Source organism: Chenopodium album, chromosome 23 (assembly GCF_948465745.1).
Source record: "Chenopodium album chromosome 23, dcCheAlbu1.1, whole genome shotgun sequence".
Classification (NCBI taxonomy): domain Eukaryota; kingdom Viridiplantae; phylum Streptophyta; class Magnoliopsida; order Caryophyllales; family Amaranthaceae; genus Chenopodium; species Chenopodium album.
The window spans coordinates 25,144,817-25,156,204 of record NC_137856.1 but is presented as its reverse complement, the minus strand read 5'-3'; the positions used below and the strand labels follow the sequence as shown (position 1 = coordinate 25,156,204).

Here is an 11,388-nt window from a genome sequence, read left to right as displayed (position 1 = left end):
TTAAGTGAGGAGAGAGAAAGAGGTTAAGTTAGAGATTGGGGGTAATAACGTAAATTCATTCATAATTTGCGGGCGATTTGAGTAATTTGCGGGCGTCGAATAACAACCCCCAGATTTTATTATAGTAAATGAGTAAAAGTAGTATTCTAACACCGGCGTTGGTCACCAAACCACCACCAATCCACCATATGCACGCACTGGCGGATCTACGTTGTGACCCGGGGGGGCACGTGCTACCCCCGGAAAAAAAAAAAAAAAAACCTTGTTTTAAATACAATATAAAGATTAACAATGCAATTCATCTCACAATAACTACCGTTGCTTCAACGGTAACATATATAGCGAATAGAGTTATCCTTTATGCTGGGAGGTCAGAGGTTCGATTCCCTTCGAATGCACTTTTTTTTGTTAAGTTCATTTCTTCTTTTTTTTTTTTTTTTTTTTTTTTGGCTTTTTTGAGGAATTTTTACTTCATGTCTAAGTCTTCATTTTTTTTGTTTTGTTTTGTTATTATTTTTTTCTGAAAATATCAATGATTTAGTATTTTTTTTTCCCCAAATTAATTTCCTCTTTCTTGACATTTATATTCAAACAGATTAGATAAAAATGGTCTCCAGCAAAATTGATTCTTCCTCAAATTACTTTTCAATTTTTAAACTTTATTTCAAACATTAGATAAAAGTAACTCCCATGGTTGACTCATTGCAAAATCTATAGATGTTTAAAATTTGATGATAACTTTTTCTTATACAAAATCACAATATATTATTCAAAAATTTAACTTGATTTGTTATTACCAGTTTATATTTAGTTTGAGTTTTAAGTTAGTAATTATATATTAGGGCTTTTTGTTCTTGTTTTTCTTCTAGTGGTTAGTGCTACCCCTAGTCTAAAATCCTGGATCCGCCACTGTATGCACGCTTGTCACACCTCCACCTATGCTACTTTAGGTATTTTAATTTAATTTATTATTGGGTTTATCTTCTCCCCTTCTTCATCCGTAGTATCTCCTCAGAACGAGCCCTTTCTTAAATGGCTAAGGTAATTTTTCAATTCCATTCTATAATCTAGGGTTTAGTCTTTTTTTACTTATTTGTCGTTAATTAATTTTTTTTTAATCGTGGGCGTTAATCCTCAATTAATTACATAAATTTAACATTTTAATGACTGTTAAGAATTTAGAATTTGTAAGTTGCTAATTTTCTATACTAGTTAAATTGTGAATTGACAAATTGTAATTTTTGCTTTGTTCTTATGTTATGTGCTACAGTAGATTTTAGATTTTGGTTACCTATATGTTTGGTTTTTGAATTAGAAAAACACCATGATTTTCATTGAGCTAAGTACTTTTTGAATAGAGATAAATCAGTTTAAGACTTCTAGTTAATGTCCCAATTCAATTGTGTAAATTGGTGATAATAGTGATATAAATCATATTGAATTATTTTGTTGTCAATTAATTTGTATTCAGTGATGCCCTACCATCCCCAAAATCCTGGCTCTGCCACTGTTTTTGGAAATATTAATAAAGTTCTATCACGTTCTTTGGTAATAATGCTAAACTCCTTGGTGGTCACCTCTCGGGGTTGACCATTATGAAAACTCGAGTAACATTTTGTATAATTAGAATAAAGCTCCAATTCCATATGTTATCCAATAGAGAAAACTTATCAATGTATTACTCAACTACTTCAATTAGCCATATCTTCTTTGTTATAATGAATTTTCAGATTATTCAAATTGGAGATGAAAGTAGAGTCCAAGAGCTTTCCAACGCCTCATCACATGCCTAATTTAGGCAAGAAATGAAGAAGCTATGAATGTATAAAATCTAGTTGTCCAGGTAGAACCGTTGGAGCGCCCACTCAACCTTTTGGAGCTCTCGTTCAACATTTTAAAACATCCACTCCTCTAGAATTGGGATTTTTGGCAGACTTTGGAGCTATTGGTCCCCTTTAGCGAGTGACCGCTTTCTTCGAGTGGAGCGACTGCTCCAACCCTTTAGAGCGACTGCCCCAGTTTTGTAGCGGCTTTTGTTATATTTCTTTTTGTTTTTCATAGCTTACTTTTATTCTTGGCCTTTTATGTGTAATCCAAGGGGTGTAATTCAGGAACTCTAGGTTTTGTTTGTAAATCTCTATGTATAGGGTTAAGCTTGTTGTTGTTTAGAGGAACCTTTGCTTAATTTTGAAAGCAATGGGATTTTCTCTCTCTACCCATAATCTTTGTTATTATTATTTTTTGAAAAATGATATCTTTTCCCTACTTTGAGTTAGACTTTGATTAAACCCTTGATACATCAAACTTGGTGATTGATGTGATAAGAATTTATCTTTTTTTTTGTTCTTTCTCAAATTGCATCTTGAACATTGAAGTTTGGTTGAAAATTGATTTTTGTTGGTTATTTCATATCACGTAGAGTGAGATGTGTTTCAACTTTGATTTTGTTTTTTGAATGCAGTATGTTACAAGTTGTTTCATGGGTAAAGATATGAGCGGGATCTAAAACAGGTTAATCCTTTAATGACAATCAAATAGGACGAAAATTATCTTCACAACTACTACACATCGATCGTTGAAGAAGGCTGTAAATCACAGCGATATGAAATAGAGTATGAAGAATGTACAATATGCAACAACAATCATAGCTCTACTAAAAAGCTAAGATATTTTTATTTGATTCAATTGTTGTGTATTTATTAGATTTAAATCCCTTTGTAGATGTCGTATGACTTTTTATTTAGGAAAAATTGCTCCCATTAATCTGAACTTTGCCTCGTCTGCCTAAATTAATCCCTACTTTGGATTATTCCCCATCACTCCCAACTTTGGGGGGGTATCAATTTCTATTGCACCCAACCGGTCATCAAACTTGGTGTAAAAGGTCACCTAGACAAGTGTCCACACGTAATAGGTCCAAACAATTTTTTTTTTTTTTTAAAAAAAATCTTAAAATTTTTTTTAAAAAAAGCCCAACTACCAAACCCAGCCCCCACCGCTATCCTGTAAAACATTCCATCCCCACCCCCACCCTCAAAAACCCCTCCCTCGCTGCCGGAAAACAGCGTCCACCACTCCCCCGCCCTGAAAACCCGCCCATTCTTCCCCAGCTCCCGTCGTTTTCGCCCCCTTCTCCATCGAATTTCGCAGCTCCATCTCCTTCACCATTCGATTCTGCCCCCTTCCCCACCCGATTTCGCCATCCTTTCCTTTCCCCGTCGAATTCCGACCAGCCACCTTCCATCCCCATTGAATTTCGACAACCTTTCCCCATTTAATTTCAACCCCGTTAAATTGGAGCATTAATTGCTAATTGCTGCTGCTTGTGCACCAAATTGGTGATTCGGGGGTTCGTAAATTGCTTGCAGGTGACTTGTGGTGCTGCTGTTGTTATTTGGTGCGGTTATTGCGGCTTGCGGTGTTGGCAGAGGTGGTGTGTGACTCAGTGCAGTTCGGTGGAGGTGTTGGGCGAGTGCTGCAAGTGGGTTGTGGGTTTGAAGGTGCAGTGATTAATTGAAGTTGATGAAGGTCGGAGATGAGAGGTGACGGTGGTGGTTGATGTTGTTATTTGGTGGTGTGTTGTTCTGAGAAGGTGGCGCGGTGGCGTTTCGGTCAGTTTAGGGCTAGGGAGGAGGTGCGTCCGGCGTTAAGATGGGCCACGGGTTGCGCTGTGCTTCTTTTGGTGTTGGTAAGGTGGGTGGCTGCGGGCTGCCGTTGGGTCTTGGGTGGTTTTGTTTTGTTTTTTTTTTTTTTTTTTTTAATTTTTATGTTTTGATTTTTTTTTTTTTACTTTTGAACCAATTCGGTTGCGACACGTGTGCAACTAATCACAAGTTAGCAAAATTTACCTCTTCAACCGGTTCCAAGTCATTTGGGTGCAATAGAAATTAATACCCGCTAAAGTTGGGAGTGATGGGGAATGATACAAAGTAGGGATTAATTTGGACGGACGAGGCAAAATACAGATTAATGGGAGCAATTTTTCCTTTTATTTATGAACCAATTTTTATTCAAAAAAATAAAGTACTTCGCATATAATAAAATTAATACCTGTAAGTAATATTTTATTGTGCCTTTTCTTTTTGGTAGTCTAAGAAACTACTTTATTATTTAATACATTGCATATATATTTTGTTTTAACTTTGCAACATTATTGCTTTTTATTTTTAGTAATATATAACTTCAAACATTATTATTAATATTTAAGAATATACAAATTTTATAATGATTAAATTTTAATATAACCACTTATTTATAACATTCCCTCACAAAAACCCATTTCTCTCTCATAAAAAATCCAAAACCCCTCTCTCCTTAAGAAACTTTCCCACCGTAAACCTAGGGCCTCACCAGGGTTCCGACACGGCGGCCGGAGCTCCGATGAGAAACCCATTTCGTTAATTACGTTTTTCTAAGCGTCAGTTCTCTCATGTGTGTGGTTCCAGTTCCAGCAAGCTTTCTCCTCTTTCAAGTAAGGGTTTCGGTCGAGGTTCCTTAGGGTATAACACCATCTTCTCCGGCGGCTGCTTCTTGAGTTGGGGTGTGTTTTCTTGGGTGACAGGGAGATTTCGAAGTCCTTGATTAGTTGCAAGTCCTTACGGCCAAGAAGAAAGACCGGGTTTAGAAAACCAATTGTTCAGGGATGATGTAGTCGTTTTAGGGGTCTTGGGCTAGCTCTAACGCCACTGCAGGGGATTGCCGGAAAAAAGGTAATCGCGAAGGGTGTTTGGTAATGTTAGGATTAAGGTTTTGTAGATCTCTTGCATTTTTCTTTGAAATCTTTGTTTTGGTTTTGATTTGGCTGGTTCGTATGTTGTCTTCCTGCCTTTGCTTTTTGGTTTGGTTCTCTTTAGTTTTAATTGTGGTTTTAAGTGCACTAGTACGTATGGTTAGTGGCTCCCTAACTTTTTTGGGTTCTCTGCCAAGATGGTGTTGTTCTTCGATGCTATTGTTGTCGTTTTTGGGTAAACATGCATGTGTTTAGTCATGTGGTTTTACATGATGTTGGAGGGCTGAGGGGGTGTGTTAATCCTCTTTTTCAATGACTTTTGGGTTTGGGTAGTGTCCTTGTTTGTGGTCCATTTTGGTTCTTAAGGTTTTTCTTGGCTTGTATTTTTTATTTTGTTACTTCTTTTGACTTGTCCGGTCATTGGAGTATTGGTAGGTTATCACTTGGTAATCTCTGTTTCAGCTTAGCAATGGATTTTCAATCCGTTGCTTTGAAAAACCTTTATCTTAACCCTGCTCTCCAACATGGGGGCCCTTTTAATTTCTTTTTAAGGGTTTTTAGTATGGCAATGGTCTATTCTTTTGAGAAGAGGCCGAAGATACCCACAATTAAGGGTATTGAGTCACTTGTAAAAGTCACTCATATTGTGTTGTTGAGCCTTGATCATCTTACTTTCTTTCCCTTTTTACCTAGTATACATGACTGTCTATGTCTTGTTGAGCTCGAGTTTAGGTACACCAACAATTGTGTGTGTTCCGCTCTTACGTTCTACTCCCAATCTCAACAAAAATGGGGTTAAACAACCAACGAAGGTCAAATGTGGTTTCTCCAACAGCATGTTCGAGGGCAATCACTTGGATTTTCAAGTCGGCATTTACTTGTAAGGATGTTGTATTAGGATTTGTAATCTTTGTAACATTGGAGTTAATAAAGCTTTACTGATTAGCTCAGTGAACTTGATCCGTAGTTTGTAATACTACCTCCGTTACATATTAGTTGCAACTTTGGGCAATATTTGTGAGAGATAAAATATTCCAAAGTTGCAACTAATATGTAACGGAGGTAGTAGTTGTTTTTGTCAATTAAGCGCATATGTCAAAAAAAAATAAAAATAATAAAATAAAAATAAAAATAAAAAAACACATTGAGATCTCTCTATCTCTCACATCATTGTAAGTTATGCATTAACATACTACCTCCATTTCTTTTTAGTTGCAACAAGTAGGTATTATTTATGAGAGATAAAAAATATATTTATTGTAACTGAAAAGCAAATGATCTAGTATAATAATGTCTATTTAATAAATGGCTCTATATTATTTTTCCATGTCTACTCTATGTATTTGTTAATTTTAAGTACAGTGTTGGTCAATTAAAAACAAATTATAGTGGACTAAATTGGTGAATCATCTAATTTTCTAAGACTATACATTCATGTAATGCTGGAGTTAGTAAGCATAAGTCATTTTATATCATATAAAATTAATCTTAAATGTTAGTATCCCACTAGGGAATAAGGACCATTATGACTCTACTAGAATCTTAATATACTTTACTACTACTATTTGTAGTTATTTAAACTAGTAATGTTAGTATTGTGAGATTTGTCATATTAAAAATGTTTTTGTGTAGGAAAAAAACTTGTGTTGATGTTGGCGGTTCGATTCCGGTTTACCTCAATGTGTATGATATTACTCCGATTAATGGTTGTGCTTCTTGGCTCGGCCTAGGGGTCTACCACTCGGGTGTACAAGGTAGTACGTCCCTTGTCGATTTTTTATTATATAGTTTGGTTTTGTTATTCGTAATATGATACACATACTTGAAAGATGTATGTAATTGTTGTTGTGCATGGAATCGAGTATGTATTTGGAGCACACATTCACCCGTCAACAGGGATATTCGAGGGGGGGCCGAAGAAATGCAAAAGATATAAATTTCGAAAGACGGTATTGATAGGATGGACAGAGTTAGAGGCAGAGGAAGTGAAAAAAGTGATGAAGGAATTCTCAAAAGAGTATAAAGGAAATGCTTATAATCTTATTACCAAGAATTGCAACCATTTTAGCAATGATGTTTGCATTAAGCTTACAGGAAATCATATCCCAACTTGGGTTAATCGCCTCGCTCGAATTGGTAAATTTTGAATCCAAACAATTAGATTTTATGAGTTGATTGTGTTTATCATATATTAATACTAAAAATGATTCCTAAATGCTACAGGAATTGTATTCAATTGTGTGATTCCGGTGAGTCTAACGACGAGGAAAATCCAGCAGGCAGGAACAGCAGCAGCAGCAGCAGCAGACTCCTAGAAAAGATAATAGAGAGCAGCTCATTGAAGAGGTTGACAACATCATCTTGTTTAATGTTAAGGATTAGAATTGAAAAACAAAATCAGTCACAACTTCTTTACCTTTAATTTGGGTTCTTCTACTAGTAGCAATATGCAACAAACTATATGGATGTTGTATAAAATTAACTTGTTTCTTTGGTGACTTTCACCATTAATCAAGTTTCATTCATCTACTGTTTTTACATCTGTGGATGTGGATAATATTATTATCTCATGGTTCATATTCTTTATATTTTAATTTGATTCAATCACTAAATATCCAAATTAAACATGTCATAACATGGAGATGACCCGACTTGTTATGACTTGTAAATTTTTTACTTGATCCAAATTTTGGCTCGAACCCAAGAATAATCCAAACCCAATTTAACTCGTTGAAATCTGAATTCAATCCGGCTTGTTTCTGACCCATCTCGAGTTCAACCTGATTAGATACTAGCCTGTGACGAACCAAAAAGAATGATAGTAACCTAGCTTGAACTTCACCTTATCCTAATGTAACCCAACCCAACAACACCAGACCCATACCCAATTGATCCGAACCTGCCAACAATGACCCAACTTAAATTTGAACCAACTCAAAACTAAAGGCCTGTTTATATTTACTGAACTGATTGGAGCTGAACTGAACTAAACTAAACTGAAATGAATATTTTATGAGAGAAGGAAATTAGTACTGAACTGAACTGAACTGATTGGAGCTGAACTGAACTAAACTAAACTGATTGGAGCTGAACTGAACTAAAATTAAGCTGAAGTGCACAGGCTGTAACTCAACCCATACCCCAAATAACTTGCTAAAAACCAGTAAAAACATGAACAAAGTAAGCTTGAATTTGGATTGAATAGAAATAACTTGAATTTGACTAAACCTGACCCCAAACCGAATAGGTTGCATGACCATAAATGACCTAATCTAATCATAATCCAATCTGACCACCATAATAGGATCCATCAATTCAACATGACTTGGCCTGAGTTGATGACCTAACCCAGATTAACCCGACCCAAACACTCGAATTAATAGCTCTTAAGTATTCAAGAGCAATTAAAAATAAAAAGGCCAAGTATATAGGAAGGGAGTGACTTCACTAACTAGATTATTAAATGGTAAATGGTCAAGCAAATTTAGTACTCCCTCTGTCCCTTTATTACATGCATGTATTCCTTTTTGGGGTGATCAAAATTAAGTGCCTATTTTTATTTATATTATAGGTTGTACTTTTTGTCAATATTATTTTTGTTTTGATGATTTGTCATCATTTTTCTTTTTCTTTTTTGTACTTTACATCAATTCCCAATACTTTCTCTCTCCTAATTCTCAACAACTTTTTTCTTTCTCTCTATCTCTCGATCTCTAACACCACATGCATATTTGTACTCCCAATTTTTAGTTTTAAGGAATCTTTAGCTTTCTTAATTCCCGTGCAAAATGAGAAATAGGCATGTAATAAAGGGACGGAGGGAGTACTAACCCAAATTAGTAATCAGGTTAATTAATAGGTTCCTTAGATATTAACGTGTTTTTTGGTATTTAGAGAGCCACAAGGGGTGGGGTGAGAATCGATCCCAATATCTCCTGGAATCGGGAGGGAAGCTCTAATCACTTGAGCAATCCCTCACTCTCTTAGATATTACTGTGTCGTTGTTAAGTAATAACTTTCTAAGTTGCCATGTGATCTATGACTTCAAGTCTTCAACCCACTACTCTCTCCACCCCTTACAGATTGTATTGCCTCACTATATTATTACAAGACGACCCCGGAATTTTATGTCTAAGCCAAGACTAGCTTGGTATCTCCATATATAATTGACATAAAAACTGAAAAGATTCATTTATGTGGTGAGATAGCAAATGACCTAAACTTTTAGGTTCATAAATGCAAATAAAGAACGATGATTTGTCGTTTGTGCAATTAAGCATCTACTTCACACGACAATATTAAGTATCAATGGAATATTGGTATATGATTTAATGTCTATTTAATTAACAGTTCATACATGATTTCTCCATATCTATCTCTATCAAGTTACATGTATTTGTAACTTTTAATTATAGTGGTGGTAAAAATTGGACTTAATCGGTGAATCATCTAATTTTCTATGACTATACATGCATGTAATGCTAGAGTTAGTAAACAATAGTCATTTTATATCATATGAAATTATCTTCAATATTAAATATCCCCACTTAGGGAGTAGGGAGTAGGGACCATTATGAGTGTACTAGAAGTTGTAGTTTAGTAAACAAATAATGCTAATATAGAGATTAATCATCTTAAAGATGCTCTTGTGTAAGAAGAAAACTTGTGTTAATGTTGGTGGTTCGATTCCGGTTTACCTCAATGTCTACGATATTACTCCGATTAATGGATATACGTATTGGCTCGGCCTCGGTCTCTACCACTCTGATGTACAAGGTAGTCCCTTATCGACCTTGTTTTTATTTAATATTTTGGTTTTGTAATTCGTAAATATGATAACACATACTTGCAAGATGTATGTAATTGTTGTTGCAGTTCATGGAGTCGAGTACGTATTTAGTGCACACGTGTACCCGACGACGGGGATATTCGAGGGGGATCCAAAGAGATGCAAAAGATTCAAATTAAGAAAGAAGGTATTGATAGGATGGACAGAGTTAGAAGCAGAGGAAGTGAAGAAAGTGATGAAGGAATTCTCAAAAGAGTATAAAGGGAATGCTTATAATCTTATAACAAAGAATTGTAACCATTTTAGCAATGATGTTTGCATTAAGCTTACAGGGAATCACATCCCAACTTGGGTTAATCGACTCGCTCGAATAGGTAAATTTTAAATAATCCAAGCAATTAGATTTGACAAGTTGGTTGTGTTTTAGCACATACTAGTAGATTGAATGGTTCCTAAATGCACAGGAATGGTATTCAACTGTGTGATTCCGGTGAGTATAACGACGACGAGAATCCAAGAGTGGCAGACTCCTAGAAATGAAAAAAGGAAGGGGAGAATCAAGTGAACAAGAACTTAGAGATCAGCTCATCAATCAAAGAGGTTCACTACATCATCTAATCCAACATCTTCTTTATATCTATCAACGCCGCCTTCTGAATCTATTAATGTTAATGGTAAGAATTGCAAAACAAAATCTGTGACTACTTCTTCACCTATAATATTGGGTTTTCCTACTAGAAGCAATTTGCCAATAACAACAAACTAGTACATAGTTAGAGCATGTTTAGGTCAACCAGCCAGATGTGATGTTGTATAAGTTTAAGTTGTTTATCTTGACTACTTTCACAATTAATCAAGTTTCATTCAATCACTGTTATTACATCTGTGGATCATATATATTATTATTTCATGGTTTATGCTCTTTTTAATAAAATTTGATTGAATAATAGAAAACCATTCAAACCTGTAAACTGGATCATCTTTCAATTTAATGTTTCTGTTGATCTTAAGTTTTGATGATGACTCAAGGAACCTAAGCAAACCCATAAGGGCTTTAACTTTTGTCTATTAGCTTTGATGTATTGACAGGTTTTATATGCAACGAAGTTCTAGAGTTAGAATGGAGCATGGAACAAGGTCAAAGAAAGAGCTTTGGATGAGCATAGAAGACAATCAGAAGCCAAGTTCCTTAAGTGAGGAACTGAAGCTCCAGAGTCGAAGCTTCATCGAGTTCCAAGGAGTCTATTGTATCTTTATTGTTTATTTTAGACTTCTTGTATATATGTTAAGTACTTTGATAATTGATAGGATTTTAAGTGGATTTAATTTCAGTTTATAAAGATTTTATTTTCCTTTGTTTAAAAGGATTCTATTTTATTTTCGGAAAATTATCTTTTAAAACTATCCTATTTATTTAAAGATTTTCTGTTTTAATTTTATCCTAATATTTTGGAAAATCTGACTTGGTAAAACTGATTTTAAAAACGTCTCTTTACTGAGTCAAAGAAGTTGAGAAAATAAAGGAAGCAGTAAACCACTTCCTTATAGTGTGCTTTAGCTTGCTGCCCAAACATCCACGAAACTACACTTCCTAATTTTATGGAAGTTTTGGTGTAGTGGGAGTTAAGGCAAACGTAGGTTCTTCAACTAATTTTCTCTTGTATAAATAGGATTGGTGTTCTGTTTTGAAAAGAACACTTGAGCATTACAATCTTCTAAGCTTTTCGAAAAGAGTCAAAAATCCACTTAAGTCCTTGAGTGTCTTTGTACTTAGCATCTTAGAGTTTTAATTCGAGTTGTATTGGGGTAGAGTTTGGGTAAACTCTAGAATGTTTAGTTTGCTTTGAGTGAAGCATGGAGAAAGAGAGAG

General features: G+C 35.1%; 1 long non-coding RNA gene and 1 pseudogene across 1 annotated transcript; both read left to right on the top strand.

The window, feature by feature from the left end:
• The first annotated feature begins 4,297 nt into the window (after positions 1-4,297).
• On the top strand, positions 4,298-7,277 carry LOC145608778 (uncharacterized). Its single transcript, XR_014105887.1, has 4 exons — positions 4,298-4,709; positions 5,462-5,609; positions 6,362-6,865; positions 6,953-7,277. It is a non-coding gene; the product is annotated as an uncharacterized LOC145608778 (long non-coding RNA).
• Positions 7,278-9,369: 2,092 nt separating this feature from the next.
• LOC145607186 (deSI-like protein At4g17486 pseudogene) lies at positions 9,370-10,083 on the top strand (annotated as a pseudogene).
• Positions 10,084-11,388: the final 1,305 nt, after the last annotated feature.